Source organism: Myiozetetes cayanensis, unplaced genomic scaffold (genome assembly GCF_022539395.1).
Source record: "Myiozetetes cayanensis isolate MyiCay16 unplaced genomic scaffold, myiCay2020 scf7, whole genome shotgun sequence".
Taxonomy (NCBI): Eukaryota; Metazoa; Chordata; class Aves; order Passeriformes; family Tyrannidae; genus Myiozetetes; species Myiozetetes cayanensis.
Window position 1 is genome coordinate 39,686,273 of NW_026087964.1, and position 14,835 is coordinate 39,701,107.

Consider the following 14,835-nt stretch of genomic DNA (forward strand, 5'->3'; position numbering starts at 1 on the left):
TTTGTTCAGTGTTTTATACCTAGTCAGAGCCAAGGATGGCTGTTTCATTTACACATTAGTCATAAATATGCATTTCCAGGGGTAGCATTAGACTCACTAAGCAGCAGTGGAATTATTTCCTTTATCACTATGCTGTCTCTTTTCTTTGGAAACTGTTAACTCTGCACTGTTTCATTACTCACTCTTCTCCCTTACCTAGCATTTTGTGGACAGTAGGATAATCTTCAAACACAACAGGGATAAGAAGCCACATACTTTAACTACCACACCACTTACAAGCCAGCTGGAAATCTACGATTATCACTTTTAGAAGGACAGGAATTAAAGGTAATGCGAGTCAAACCACTAAATAAAATACTTCTCCCCTTTCTAGACTTCTCTCATGTCAATAAAGTCCTACCTTATCTCCTAACTTAGATACAATACTACAGTCCATTTCAGTTCCACTTACCAAGCGCCTTGAGCCCTCTGTGGAGGTGTGTGGTTCTGATAGCTGGAAGGAAGCAGCTCCCCTGGGGAGGTGGGTGATGCTGTGCGTTGGAGAACACACAGTCAACAGCGCTGCCTATGACTTAAACTCTTTCTTCAGAGGCAGTTGAAGACACTCAGTAGGAAAACCAGTAAGCGCATGATACTAGTGGCATAACACTGTAGGACAGTTTAAGAATAAATTGAACTATCCAGAATTTCATTTTTGAGAAAAATCTATGACCTATAAACCTATATTTAGGCCAGTATAATGTTACTAGGATAATGATATTGTAATGAACTCAGACGTTACGTTTAAAATAATCAATTTGAGTCTATTAAATAAAGCTTTTATAATCTCCAAATTAAATCACTATATGAATATGGGATCTCTAAAAGTTTATGCAACATCCATTGGCTGAACAAATTTGATGTAAGACCTAGTACATAGGCTGCCTCATTTTAGGCCTATAGACTGTAAAGTTTGGATGTAATCTCAGTGCAAGTGAATTACTCTATGCCCTACTAGGAAAAAAATAGCATCAAATGATGTTCTCTTCTAAGGAGTCACAACACCTCAAACTCGGTAGATTTTCATATTATTAATTTTTATTTTAATTAATTTATTGTCAGAATAAAGAACCATGTATTATGTGAGATATCAGAAAGACAGTCATTAAATCATCAAAAAGTGTTTTTTAAAATAAATTTGACCACAAATTCAGGGAAGTTTATCACTTGATCTTTAAAACCAAAAGAGAAAGTGAAAATAGGCAGTATCAAGACATCAGATTCAGTTTCTAAACATCTTACTTTTATAAGATTTCAGGTTTGAACAAGCAATAGTAAATTATGATGGTTAACCATACTTAAACTACTGAGCCACAAAAACTGGCTGTACACGTGTCTAGCCTGTTAAACTGCAAACTAAAATCAGATTAGTAGAAATCACTTTCAGAGTGGATTAAACTAAGGCATTTTACTTTACATATGTTATGCATACATAGATAAAACTTATCTAATGAGTTGTATCTTGTTAAACATTGATCCCTGAGAATCCCACTAAGAAGAAACCCCTGAAATATTACGTAGGAAATTATTTTTTTTAAAATCTGCTAACAGCACTGTTACTGCACCAGACACAGATGACTAGCTGAACTCTCTCCTCAGATAGTTATGACCTTGTTTTTGTCAATATATTTGTAATTTGTCTTGGAAAATGGGTAAATAATTTTGCAGGGAAATCCTCTTTTTTTTTTTTTTTGAAAGTGATCACCTCTAATCTCCTCCTTGCCCTTTCCTACATGCACTCACTTCTAGTTCCCATCTTTACATGTTTCTATAGTTTTAATTTGAAATAAAAATGTGAAAAAGAGCTGTATTGTTCTTACAGATCCTACCTGAAAGTCCAGAAGTGTAAGGTGTAGCCAGGTAGATGTAGATTTCAAAATTAATCTGTTAAACACAAGAAATCAGAGGAAAAAAATTATTTATTATTGCTTGTATTTAATTTGAGCATCTTTGGTAGAACATGTCTCTACTCAAAATATTGAACATGTATAATTGATTGAACTTGACAGAATTAACACAAATAGATTTTGCCACTCTCTAAGAAGAAAGTTTTATTGTGAGTCCAATTTACCACAGACATTTAGCCCCAGGCTCACAGAATCCAAATTTTAGATAAACACTGTTGCACAAAAAGGAATCTGAAAAATTTGCTCATACACAGAATTATGTTGTTGACTTAGGTAGGAGCTTGTCACCAACATTTAGCAAAATTTCATGACTGTTTTTATAAGCTGACAAAGACCATTTCTTTTCATATGCAAACTGCAAGTGCTCTTTTCAGAGTTACGTGAGAGTTGCACTTTTTCAGAATATAACAGGTTTTTTGGTGCATCTTCTTTCAAACATTATCAAAATCATTTATATTAGGACAGTAATGGATGATGTGTTCACATTTTAGCAGGTATTTTCATTACTTTAAGACAGCTAAGGCTCCAGGAAAAAAATTTTACATATGATTAATGATACAGCAGATTCCTATAATAGTGGTAAAGTATGCAGAGATCTAAAACACACAGGAACAGTTTTGCAATGATGAACTGCCAAGGATATTAAATTCTTTAGATCACTAATTCTGTGCCATATACAATACTCAATACATACAATTGACTCAGTGTCAAATATGAAATTCCTTTGATATTAGCTGGAGTACAATCTATCCTGGGTACAATCTATTCCCCTGTAAACAAGCCCATCTCTTTGTAGACATGACTACATGGTCACGATGCAAAGATGAATTACTTAGCTCAGGCTTTGTACAGTCCTCCGTGGCTGCCAGAAGAAAACTGGCTTGCATCCCAGTATCTTGAAATATAAGTGAATCCACTTTCAGATTGTGTGTATTTGACTTTATAGATGTATCTCAGCTCCTTCTTTGTCAAATTAAAGCATCACCAAATTAATAGTTTCAACTTCTGCCACAAGTCTACCACTACAGAATGCTGAGGAACTTCTTTTATTCAAACTTCATTCCATTAGATGTAATAATCTATTGAAGGGGATTTCAGGCTATCCTGAGGTCACAACCTATCACCTGCAAAGAATTTTAGCCATTTCCATGTGAGAAAGTGTATACTTACGTTTTAATGTTGTACTCCACATAGTAGTAATAATACTACACAGCTCCCCAGAAAGGAGTTCTGGAAATAACTCATGTTTTCAAAACATGCTCAGAGTACAAAATCCCAGGTTAAGATGCAAAGTACTAGAAAGTACAAATAGTGTTAAAAGGTATGCTACTGCTTTTGTCCAGGCATCATCTGAGGATATAAGAAGACCCCAACAGTAAGCTCAAAAACTTTCAGTTCCAAAAGCAACATATTTTCTGGAAAATAAATAGGAACAGGTCTGTAAGGAGTGAAATAATAACACAAACAGCAATTTATTGTATGCAAAAACTGCAGCTGCAGACGTTTTCAGTGCCAAACAGCTGAATTTGCTTTAAATGCACATAAACAATGTGATTTTCATCACAATTCACAAGTTTTTCTAATTCAGACTTTATTCCCCCAGTGGATATTAATGCAGACAAACTCTTTATTTCACACCTACATTTTCTATTGTCATAGAGAGATACCACACTCCTGGGTACCCGTGACCTTTCTCGCATTTGAAAAGCAAGGAATATTTGGAACATCACATCATGAGACAAAAAGTAGCATAACATAGACACCAATCAGAACAATGGTCATGTCAAGTGTGAATAATGAGAAATCACCTAACATGGAAACTTCACAACATGCTGTCAGAGCAGACTAATGGAAGAAAAAAACCCTCAAAGACCAGGTTATACCTGAATCACAAATGGACAGATAAGTACCAATATTACATGAAAGCGGAAACATACAATCTCCTAACTGAAAACTGAAACAAGTCATCAGAACACCTCTACAGCTCACAGCATCCTGCTTTGTCAATCTCTTCCCAAAGGCACTACAGATAAAAGCAGGTTGTAATCTGATAAATCTTTCTGCCAGTTTCCTGCTACCTCTCCCAGGGAATGGTAGTCCCCTTAGCAGTGGCAGCCATGACCATACATAATCTTGCCAAGAGATCATCATCTATATGGTCTTGTGATGGTGGATACCTGCATGAAAATTAGTACATTAAAACGACAGTTCCAAGGGCTATGTGAAGCCTGTCTTAGTAAAAGATAAGGATAACAAAAATCTCTTTCTTCAAGATATTATGACTTAACTACTGGCTGCTTAGCATCAGCTCACTACCAGGTATATTATTTTTATATACAAGTGCTGTTGACACAGTAAAATAAGAGCAAAGCTAGGCACATTTTGTCTATTGGTATCCTACAGATTAAAGGAAACTGGTTCCTGGATTAGTCCCAAGCATTATTATATTTATAGATATAGTAAAGGCAAAGGTTATTGCATTGGAACTCTTCAACAATCAGAAAGACACAAGACTATTTTCTTTTAATGCAATACAAATACGTTGCAAAACATATGACTATCAAAAAGCATTAGGCCAACTTGTGTAGAAAATTCCTTGGGATATCATTACAATGCATTTGTTTGAATTTAGTGACAAATTAAGTTCTATCTGAAGGAAATCTAATCAACAGAACCTTAAGATAAGTATAAAATACTGTGCATGTCATAGTCTCATTGACAGTACAAGCTGTGCCCAGCTAGAGAAGACATTCTGGATTTAAATATTTTACTGGGTTTTTTTTGGCTTAGCACCTGGAATTGTTCAGCTTAACTGGCAGTTGAAGAACAAGAAAAAAGAAAAATTAATTTAGTGACATCACAAGGATCTTTCAGATTCATAAACTGAAAGAGCATCAAATGATTAAACACAGATTTCTAGGACTGATGATATCTTTTTTATTTACATTATTTCACTATTTTCCAGAAAAGTATGCACAGAACATATGGTAGGAGCATAAGGGACTGTAATGCTTTCTATGGAGTCAGGGTTTATGTCACAAATCACTACACTATTTCCATGAGGCATATAATCAAAAAGCATAGATTAGGCTTCACCCCCACACAGAATGGAAAATGTCTACAGACCTCACAGTGAATAGGCCTCAGTGAAATAGAAAGACCAGGCAGCACTGTTATCAAAAAGAATATTTGTCTGGAAAGATGAATGCTAAGAAGATTTTGAAGTCATAAAGGGAAGCGGTCTAACTCATGCTAGCCTTAAAACTCATGATTCATCTAATTTGCTGTAGTCCATAATACCAGACATACATGCCAGCAATTGAATAAACTGATGTGGCTGTTACACACAGACCAGTAACTGCAAATTCAATCAGAGAAACCAGATATTCACTCACATAACTTGTGCTGATGACTCCAAACACTCTCAAGACATTTTAAACCCTGTTTTCAACTTCCCTGCACTTCAAAAACCTTTGAGGAATAGAGATATTCAAAACCATAGTTATTCTATGCAATTACGTTAATTATGTTAGCACTATGGAAGCATGACATTTCCATTCACATCTTCCACTTTCTTAGAATCTCAGAAGGAAAAACATGTTTCATTTTCACACTGAATGTGCTGTCTACACTATATGCTTCGTTCATTAGTTTTCAGAAGAATATTTTCATGTCTGATAAAGAGCATTTCTCGGCCAATTTTACAGCTGTACATCAGAAAGAAACAATAAAAAGACATGTTCTCACTAGATTATTAGCCAAGTTGACTGTATGTTCAAGACTTAAATGTTTATAAATGGCTATGATTTTTTGCAATTACAAATACTATATGGTTCCTGTATATTCAGCTTGTCAAATATTTTCAAAGATGAAATGTAATCCATCATTCTTTTTTTCTTCTAAATGCATTCATCTGTAATATCCAAAGGAGATCAGCTATTCCCTTTGTATGTCAGTTTGTCTCAGATTGTTACTCTCTTGCGTGTCTTCTTCCTTTTCATGTATTACCATAAAATCATGTTTGGAAAGTACCTGAAATGTTACTGCAATTTGGATAATAATTAGAAAATTCCTCCTTATAAGTTTTATGTTATTACCTGAAATTACTGTTCTATACCAGGGGATCATGTAGTTTGCGAAATGTTTATTATGCTTCTTATACCAGTTTGCCCATCATTCAATGGTTTAAGATGGTGATGTGTGAAATTATATACACAAGTTTGCTAAAAATATCTGTCAACATCTAAAAAAACCTCAGATGTAACAGAAGCCAAATTTAGGGATCCAACTGAGTAAAATATTCTGTTTATCTAAAGGGATTGGAAAAGAACAGTTTTGCTAACTTTATTTACTTTACACTGTCCTAAGAGTATTCAGTATTTATTATCTACCTTTTGTTTTTTCCCCACAGAAGTGGCAAGCATACATTCTCCTTCCTGCACAATCTCTGCCTTTACGTTATGGATTCCATACACTCATCTCTGTAGTGTGTTATATAAGTAAGAAATAAATATATGTGATCCAGGAAAAAAATACTGTTTCCAGTTGTATTCTAGCAGCACCCAAGTACTCCCTTTACACTGGGAAAAAACCTCCCTTTACACTAGACACATGACAAAAACATAGCAATACCACTCCTGTGCTTCACTCCTGCAAAATAACAATCCCACTTTCAAAAATCTGGAACCACGGATTGATTAAAAGACAATTGTTAAAGAAACTGAGGACTGAGACATGTAATTCAGTTGCCACAACTTAACAAGCAACCATGCACCAGCTAAACATAGTAATAGTCTATGTATACCAGCACATCTAAAAGAATTACCCATTCAGTACAATTCAGCGCAGAATGAGACAAAAAAAAATGGGTATCCTGCAGATGATTACCACATGACAAGGCACACTGAGAAAGTGAATAGCTGAGATCTTGGGAAAAAAATCTGCAACTCAGGGAAAAATAGCAACTCTTTAAAGCTGGGATTGCTAAATTAATGTTTCTTTCAATCAAAACGAATCAGTAACTTCATACCGAAAAGTGCCGTAACACAAGGTCAGCTATTAGCTCTCCATCATCTATAAATATGCCATACACAGACACAGCATACACATGAGTTTTGACACTACTTGCTGATATATGCTTGCTTCTAGAAAGGCCATTCATTTATTTACACAGGAGACCACCATTCAGGTTTTACAAATAAAAGAGATGCTTTTCAAATTAGCCTAATGATTTGTTTACCCCAGAGAGGCAAAATTTTGGCCTCAGTGGTAAATAATACTTTATCAAGTTGCCCAATTATTCTTTCCATTTAGCAGACAAATGGGAATTAGTTCAAAGTCATAGTATTAGTCCTCTGTATAAATAATTTGCTACACATTTAAGCTGTCCATGACTGGCTTAAGAGAAAGTAAGGACAAACAGACAGTCATATATAAAATTAACACAGATTTTTTAATTTGCTAGGCCTCTAGGTAAGTAAAAATTAAATTAGTACTCAAATATATGGGTGTAAATATTACTTTGTAAGGTTACAGATAATAAAATTACTAATTTTAAAAATGGTTATAATAGTAAAAATTAAAGTTACTTAACAGACCTTAAAAACAGGGAACAAAGTCTCTAGAATAAGAAATCCATTACAGAAATTATATTCTTACATATATCTGAGAAAAAAAAAATCCAGTTCTAAACCTCACTCTCAGTGGACAGAGAATTTATGGTAGCAGCATCACAAAGTAAATGATCAGCCATTTCTTTCTGTTAATTCTATATACCAACCTGCCTCATTGTGATCCTTCCAGACGGTAATTCTAGACTGCAATACCAAGATGGGAAGAAAAGATTAACAGGTAGGTTGTAGTACTATTGTAATTCACTCTACTCACAATAGATTCCAGTTTGTTTTACCACTATTTATCTGCATTTATTCATAAACCACAGAATGGAAATATAGACACATTCAACACTATATTACAAAGAGCTTGTACTGAGAAAGAGACGATTTTTGTTAATGGCATGTTTGAAAATCAAGCATGGAACTAGATTTTTTTTTTTTTTTTGAAATTCTAACACAGATACAGGAAATAAGACTTCAGGAAGATATAAATAAAGAATCACCCAGTAGCTGTGAGACAGACTGAAAATGTGTCAGCTCTCTGAAATATCCTTACCAGTACCAGATCTCTGCTGGATTTAAAATCTAAACATTTAAATAACTTTCCCTGGAGAAGTTACAGTGTTGAGGAAACATCTTAGAAAAACTCTCGAACCTGAGGCAAATGACCAAGCCAGTAGAAGCACTGTGCCAGATGCACAAAGAGAGTGAACACCTTATTTTCAGTGTTTTCTCAAACACACAACTTAGATCTTACAAAATCCTGCTCAGATACCATGTTTTTTAGAGGCAGCCAGAGTTTTGAGTACATTAAGAGGAAGTGCTGCTTCCCTTTTAGTTTGCATAATTCTGGCATTGTTTTCCTTTAACACAGAAGATGGTAAGATTCAATACACCCTCTGAGTGATGAAATATGCATCTATCTCATGAAAAGAGCTTTGATCACCAGGTCTGGAATGAGGTGCTCTCAAAAACTGTTTCTCATTGTATAGAATAATTACAGGTTAAATAAAGAAAAGACAAATATCTCTACATGCTGGTAACTAGAGCACTCAATATGGAATGGAGAGACTTGAATTCAAATATTTCCAGTGGCTAATATTTATTGAACATTCTATGTCAAGAATTCTTTACTGACAGATCCATAACAAGCTACTTATTTTGACACATACTTACAGAAATAATCAGAGATTCATTCTGGGGTGAAACTCTGACAATTTAAATAAAAAATGGGATTCAGTCTTACCTAAGTATAATCATTAAGCATCTACATTTCTCCAAATCAGTCCATCCATTTTACATTCCTGTCTCATGGTGGAGGTGCATATTTATCTAAAATAAGCACAGAAAGAGTCTAAAGACTTATTAAACAGTGATGGTTAACTTCCAAATCATTAAAATAAAGCAAGAACCCTACTCAGTGAAGTTCATGTTCTCACGACTGAGTAGAAACACAGTAGAGTTTGGAAAATCAGCAATAGTGACTAATTCCTCCCTGATTTCAATGCTAACACTTGCTGAGGAATGAGACAGGTACACATTTAGCTCATCTCCAAAATAGCCTGGTCAGTAAGAATCTTTTGACTTAAATAGGCTTTGGATAAGAAATGTAACACCAGAAAAAAACATACTCATAGGTCAACCTAAACTACTTGACCCTTTTCTTATGCAATTAATTTACAGTTAAAATGCTGAGATTTGCTGCTTATATAATGTTCATAAGCCAAAATATATAATATATCTCGAGTCAGAAAAACGAATGCAAAGTGTGTAATCTGTCATTCTCAAATGTTTAGGACTTTGCACTCCATTCAGAAACCTCTCCAATGTTTAAAAGTTTATCAAATTAAATATAATGAAACAAACAGAAATCTGTTATGTCTTACTAAACATAATTAACAGGAAATGTCAGAATTAAGTACAGCAATTACTTGAAATTTTGTGATTGTTTATTTGCCTATTTCAAATTACTTTTGAGGAAATATTAAGTGCAAGTGAAAGGCACATTGCCACCTGGAGATGTAGCTTGCTTTAAACGCCAGTGTCTTCATTCAAGCTACCAAAAGAAGACACTGTGGTTTCACAAAAAAAATAATAGGCATTTTTTATTCTATTTCAAACTAGCGTTTGAAACAATATCCTGAAAAAGATATTAAAAATTTTATTTGAAATCTTCAAAAGAACTGAGGAGTTGTATATGTAGCTTCTGAAGAGATTTATATAGGATGATTCAATTTTTTCACTCCCCTTGAATATTTAAGACTCTAAAACAATTCTATCACTAGAGCCATACATAGGCAGAGATCTTTTTCCATGTGTAAAGCATTCGAAGTCTTAAAAAAGATGATCTGGTGTTATTTCCCAAACCTGATTACAACCATAGGAGTATTAGAATACCACTTCCACTATATTAGTGGACAATATTAGACAGTTTTCAAAGTACTAATAAATAATCTTGCATATCTCTTAATGGGTGAGTACAGAGAATAGCATAGAGCATACAGATTAAAATGACATGAAACAGAGTCTGTGAGCATGAGCTGTCAGCAGGTGTGACCAAGGCACCTTTTCACTATATCATTGAGAAAGTCAGCTCCTTTGGTCTTCCATTTTATGTCTGCCGAAAAGCACTTTCTTATGGTCAAAATTAATTTCTTTTGTTTCCGTTTGCGCTCACTGATGCTTGTTCAGTCCCTGGACGCCACAGAGAAGAGTCTGGCTCTACTGTCTTTCCTTCCTCCCTCCAGGTATTTATACACATTGAAAGGATCCCTCCTGAGCCTTCTCTTCTCCAGGTTACACAGTTCCAAGTCTCTTAGTCCCTCCCTGTATGACAGACGCTCCAGTCTCTTCACCATCTTTGTGGTCTTTACTTGACTCACTCCAGTATTTTCATAACTCCGTTTCTACTGGTGAGCCCAGGACCAGACCTAGTATTCCAGATAGGGCCTAATCTATGTAGAGTAGGGCTGAGTAAAGGGGAAGCACCACATCACTTGACCTGCTTGCAACGTTATTCCTAATGAAGCCCAAGAGGCTGTTTGAGTGGTTTGCAACCTAAGTGTATCACTAGATCATGGTCAACTACCTGTCCACCTGCACCTTCCCTGCAAAGCTGCTTTCTACACAGTTACCAACCTGTACTAGTGAAGGGGGTTGCTCCTCACCAGATGCAGGACTCCACATTTCCCTTTGCTGAACTTCACAACAGTTCTCTCTATTTATCCAGCTTGTCAATGCACCTCTGAATGGCAGCACAACCCTCTGGTCTACATTTCATCCCATTTTTGCATTGTCTGAAATGGCGAAAAATACTGTAAATTATTCTACTGCCCCTCATTACCTGTGTTTTGACTTTTTTTTTTTAATTCCTCAGACAACTGAAGAATTTTTCTCAATTACACTACATGTCAGAAGAGCCTATGTGTATCTATCCTGATACAATAATTTAAAACTTGTAAAAACTTTGTGTGGATACTTACTGATTTGCAGTGTTATCAAGTGATTTTGAGAAGCATGTCATGTAAATACACTAGACAGTACACACGGCAAAAAATATGTGTGTGTGTAGTATTAAAAATCTTTCCACAAAGAGGTTATCACGAGAAAGAAAAGTATACAGAAGTTTCAGGCCTGCAAACAGCATTATAATTCTAATGAGTTTTTGCACGATTTACAGAAACCCCTGAAAAATGAAGCACAGCAGGGTTCTGTGTTGCCATTAGCTACATAACCAGGATACTACACAGTAGCAGTAATGCCATGAGCTTTGAAGTAACCACATTGTTACGGCAAAATACCGTCTGGTATTTTCCCCTGTTACTCCATAAATGACATTTATGTGCTGTAGCTATTCTAATAACCTGTTCTCAAAAGGTGAAAACACTAAGCAGATGTGGGCCAAAATAAATTGTTTATAGGTATAGATTTCAGACAGGCAAATTAAAGTTGTTTTCCTCTACTAATACTGCTATACTGTGAAATAAATTCTCAGCACAAAAAAAATCACAAACAGAACAAACAAACAAATCCAAGACACCACCAGGAACCAAAACATATAAGCTCTATATCTAGAAAATTATATGAAATTAAATTCTTGGAATCATAACTACAAATTCTGAAGGGGTTTCTACTGAGCACAATGTTATACAGAAAAGTATTTGTGAATTGGTTGCAAGCAGCTTTCTGTGCACAGTTTCAGCTAAGTTTTTTAACTGTGTCAAGCCAGATGGTAGGTAAAGTGGCTTTTTTTCCTGAATGGACTTATGAGTATGGTGCATTTACTACAAATGTTCCTGCCTGCTAAGAGAAAAACTTGGCATCACCATTTGTTCACAAATATAATTCAGATTTATTTCATGGTAAGAATTTCTGAAGAATGTGCTAAGTCTTATTAAAACGTCAAACTTTGGGGACTCTGATTTTAACAGTATGGCTATTGCTTTTCCAAATGTATTTATAGTTATAAAAAAAAAAATTAAGATGCATTTTGATTCAAATACTGCTGTATAATCACAACCTGTCTTAAAAAGCATTCCATCTTCCTCAAATTCCATGATCTCAAAACATTGTATGTTGCTTAGAGAATCTTCTGACCCACAAGACACATGCCACTAAACAAGATCAAGCTTTTACAAAGGAGTAAAAACTATCTGTGAACACCACTGTAAATTTTTAATTCCTCACCTCGATATGCATTTTACAATGCCAAAAGCTGTGATTCACATTTGTGAGCTATACTTCTGTTCCCATCATCAACAACTGTAGTACTGCATAAGGTTACATTTCTTTCTTTAAAAAATCAGAACTCTGTGGCTGCTGCATTAGTCATACCAACAGGACTAGTTCTATTAAATTTATCTAGAGGTAAACTAGTGTAGCACACAGCACTTGGGTGACAGAAGACCTAAGTTTTGGTCTTCAGTGTGATAACTAGGGGTTGTTGGTCAAAGTAACTTGTGTTCTTTTTTATTCTCCTCCATTATTAAAAATCTCTAATGCTTATCTATCCAAATAAGGAGTCAAATATATGAAAGAACCCCAAAACACATTTGTCTTACAAATGTCATAAAGTAATCTTAAGAAAGATACTGCATATATATTTTTTCTGCATAATTAAATTACTTACAAATACATTTGTATATATAAACATAACAACACTTTCATGTGTTTCAATCTGCATACCATCCAAAAGAATTAAGTAAGGAATAAGTGAGGTTTTCAACTGCTGTCGTGCCCACTTAGGCTAAACAAATTCTCCTTTTTTATTTTTAGTACCTGCTCAGAATCTTGTGGGGATTTTTCTCCTGACAGTTTCCCCATTTCTCTCTAGAAGCTTTAAGACATTATAGCTAAAGTTTTAGAAAGGGAGGCCTCACCAGATAATAGGCAATTGTTGCTGCTAAAAGTGGCACTCATTCTCCCCACCCCACCCTCTGTTAAATTGGCTCAGCAACCTTATGAAATTTCACCTTAAAAGTACAATTAATCCTTTGACTCAATAAAGTTGAGCCATTAATCCATATCATATCACTTCAGGAACTCAATTACATTGAACTGTTCAATGAACTGTGATCCTAGTCTTTCTTCATTATAACTCATTTTCAGTTAATTTATAGTGAAATATTTGGACAGATTGTTACAATTATCTACCTTCTACTATCAAGAGCTTTCCCTGCTGCTCTATGAATGATTCCTTATATTCCTAGCTATTTACACGGCAAATTTTACTTGTATGCTTGCAAAAGTAGTCCTTCAGCTTTCTTTTTTTTAACATTCTGTCTATAATTGTAACAAAATCGCTTGCCCTTATTTTTACCATGGTTTTAATGCTGAGTTTCAATGCTGAGAATTAATTCTTGATTTAGTAAGCTATATGAATTCAAACTACGTTTTAAGCATCTACACTCACAGATTTGAAGCATTTTTGTTTAACATTAACACTCAAGGAGCAACATGTAAAAAATAACAAATTATTCCACAATAAAGCTAGGGTATTCCTAGCAGCCTCAGAAAGCAAAACAACACTTTACTGGATTTAGAACAACAACAACAAAAAAATTAACTATCAAACTGACAGATAAACAGTTTTATCATGCCTCAGCCCACACATGTTTTTCTTGCATTAATGGCGTGTTAATTTGTTTACCACATCTGGCCATTTCATCTCACTTGAATGAACGTGACAGTACCTGCATTTGTCTCAGTTCTGGAGGTTTCTTATTTCACTTCATTTTCAGTGATATACAAAAGAGTATACCTTTAACAAAGTAGAATTCGTTATAGACACATCTCTGAGCTATTCTTGAATATTAAAGAAGAACAAATAATTTAGTTGTCCTGGCACGTATTATTCTAGGGAGAACTGTTGCTAAATCTTTTGATATCAGATAAGTCAAGACTGTTTCATGAATAACTACTGCCATCTACTTATCTCTTCTAAATATTTTGACATTTTTCACGTTACTGAGATCACACTAAGCTGCACTGAACTGAAAACATTAATGGAGAATTTCTCTGTTTTCTCAATATAGTCTTGGCATTATGAAATTTTCATAATAGGCAATCCTTTCTCTGAATAATGAGAGGGCAGGATAATAAACTCTACCACAGTAACAATGCTTCTATACTATTATGTATCTTTCTTCAGTGACTCATGTCAAACCAGGTCTGTGTTTCTCACTTGAATAAACAACTGAGGGAAAGACAGGAGAGAGAAATTAAGATAATTTTCTCGGTGGAGAGAAGTACCCTTTGGAAGGTTGAGGGGGTCTATGTGGTTCAGCATACTTGTTAATGAATATTCATGGATTGAATCACTCTAGAAATGACAGTGAATAGTGTGTTCACAAAGTAGCCAATGATACAAAGTTATTCAAGATAGTTAAGACAAAGAATAACTGCAAGGAGCTCTGCATCTTCCTTTACTGTAACTGGTTGTCTTGGCAATAAAGCGACTGCTAAAATTCAGTAGATAAAGTAATGTACAACACTGAGCTAAAATAATAAACACATCATTGCCTGAAGATAAACCTAGAGACCTCTGAATGGACTCATTGTGGTCTGCTTCAAAGTAGTTCATGACACAAAGCCACAAAATCTGTTATCTAATATGTTTTAACAACAGAAGAATTCACTTTCAGAGTTGCAAATCATTTTATCGGATCAGAAGGGCACTATTATGCCTGATTGCTAGCTGTCCTGAACTGTGCAACACAGAAAATCCACTCTGAAATTTCAGAGAGGTTTGGTGTTGGAGATAAGTAAGGAGTGAG

General features: G+C 34.9%; 1 long non-coding RNA gene across 2 annotated transcripts in view; it reads right to left on the minus strand.

The window, feature by feature from the left end:
* LOC126651998 (uncharacterized) overlaps positions 1-14,835 on the minus strand; it is a 180,130-nt gene that overhangs the window by 31,784 nt on the left and 133,511 nt on the right. For both annotated transcript variants that reach the window (XR_007631845.1, XR_007631844.1), the window contains exons 3-4: positions 1,869-1,923; positions 452-648 (exon numbers count right to left, since the gene is read on the minus strand). This is a non-coding gene — a long non-coding RNA (uncharacterized LOC126651998). The remainder of the gene's footprint in view (positions 1-451; positions 649-1,868; positions 1,924-14,835) is intronic.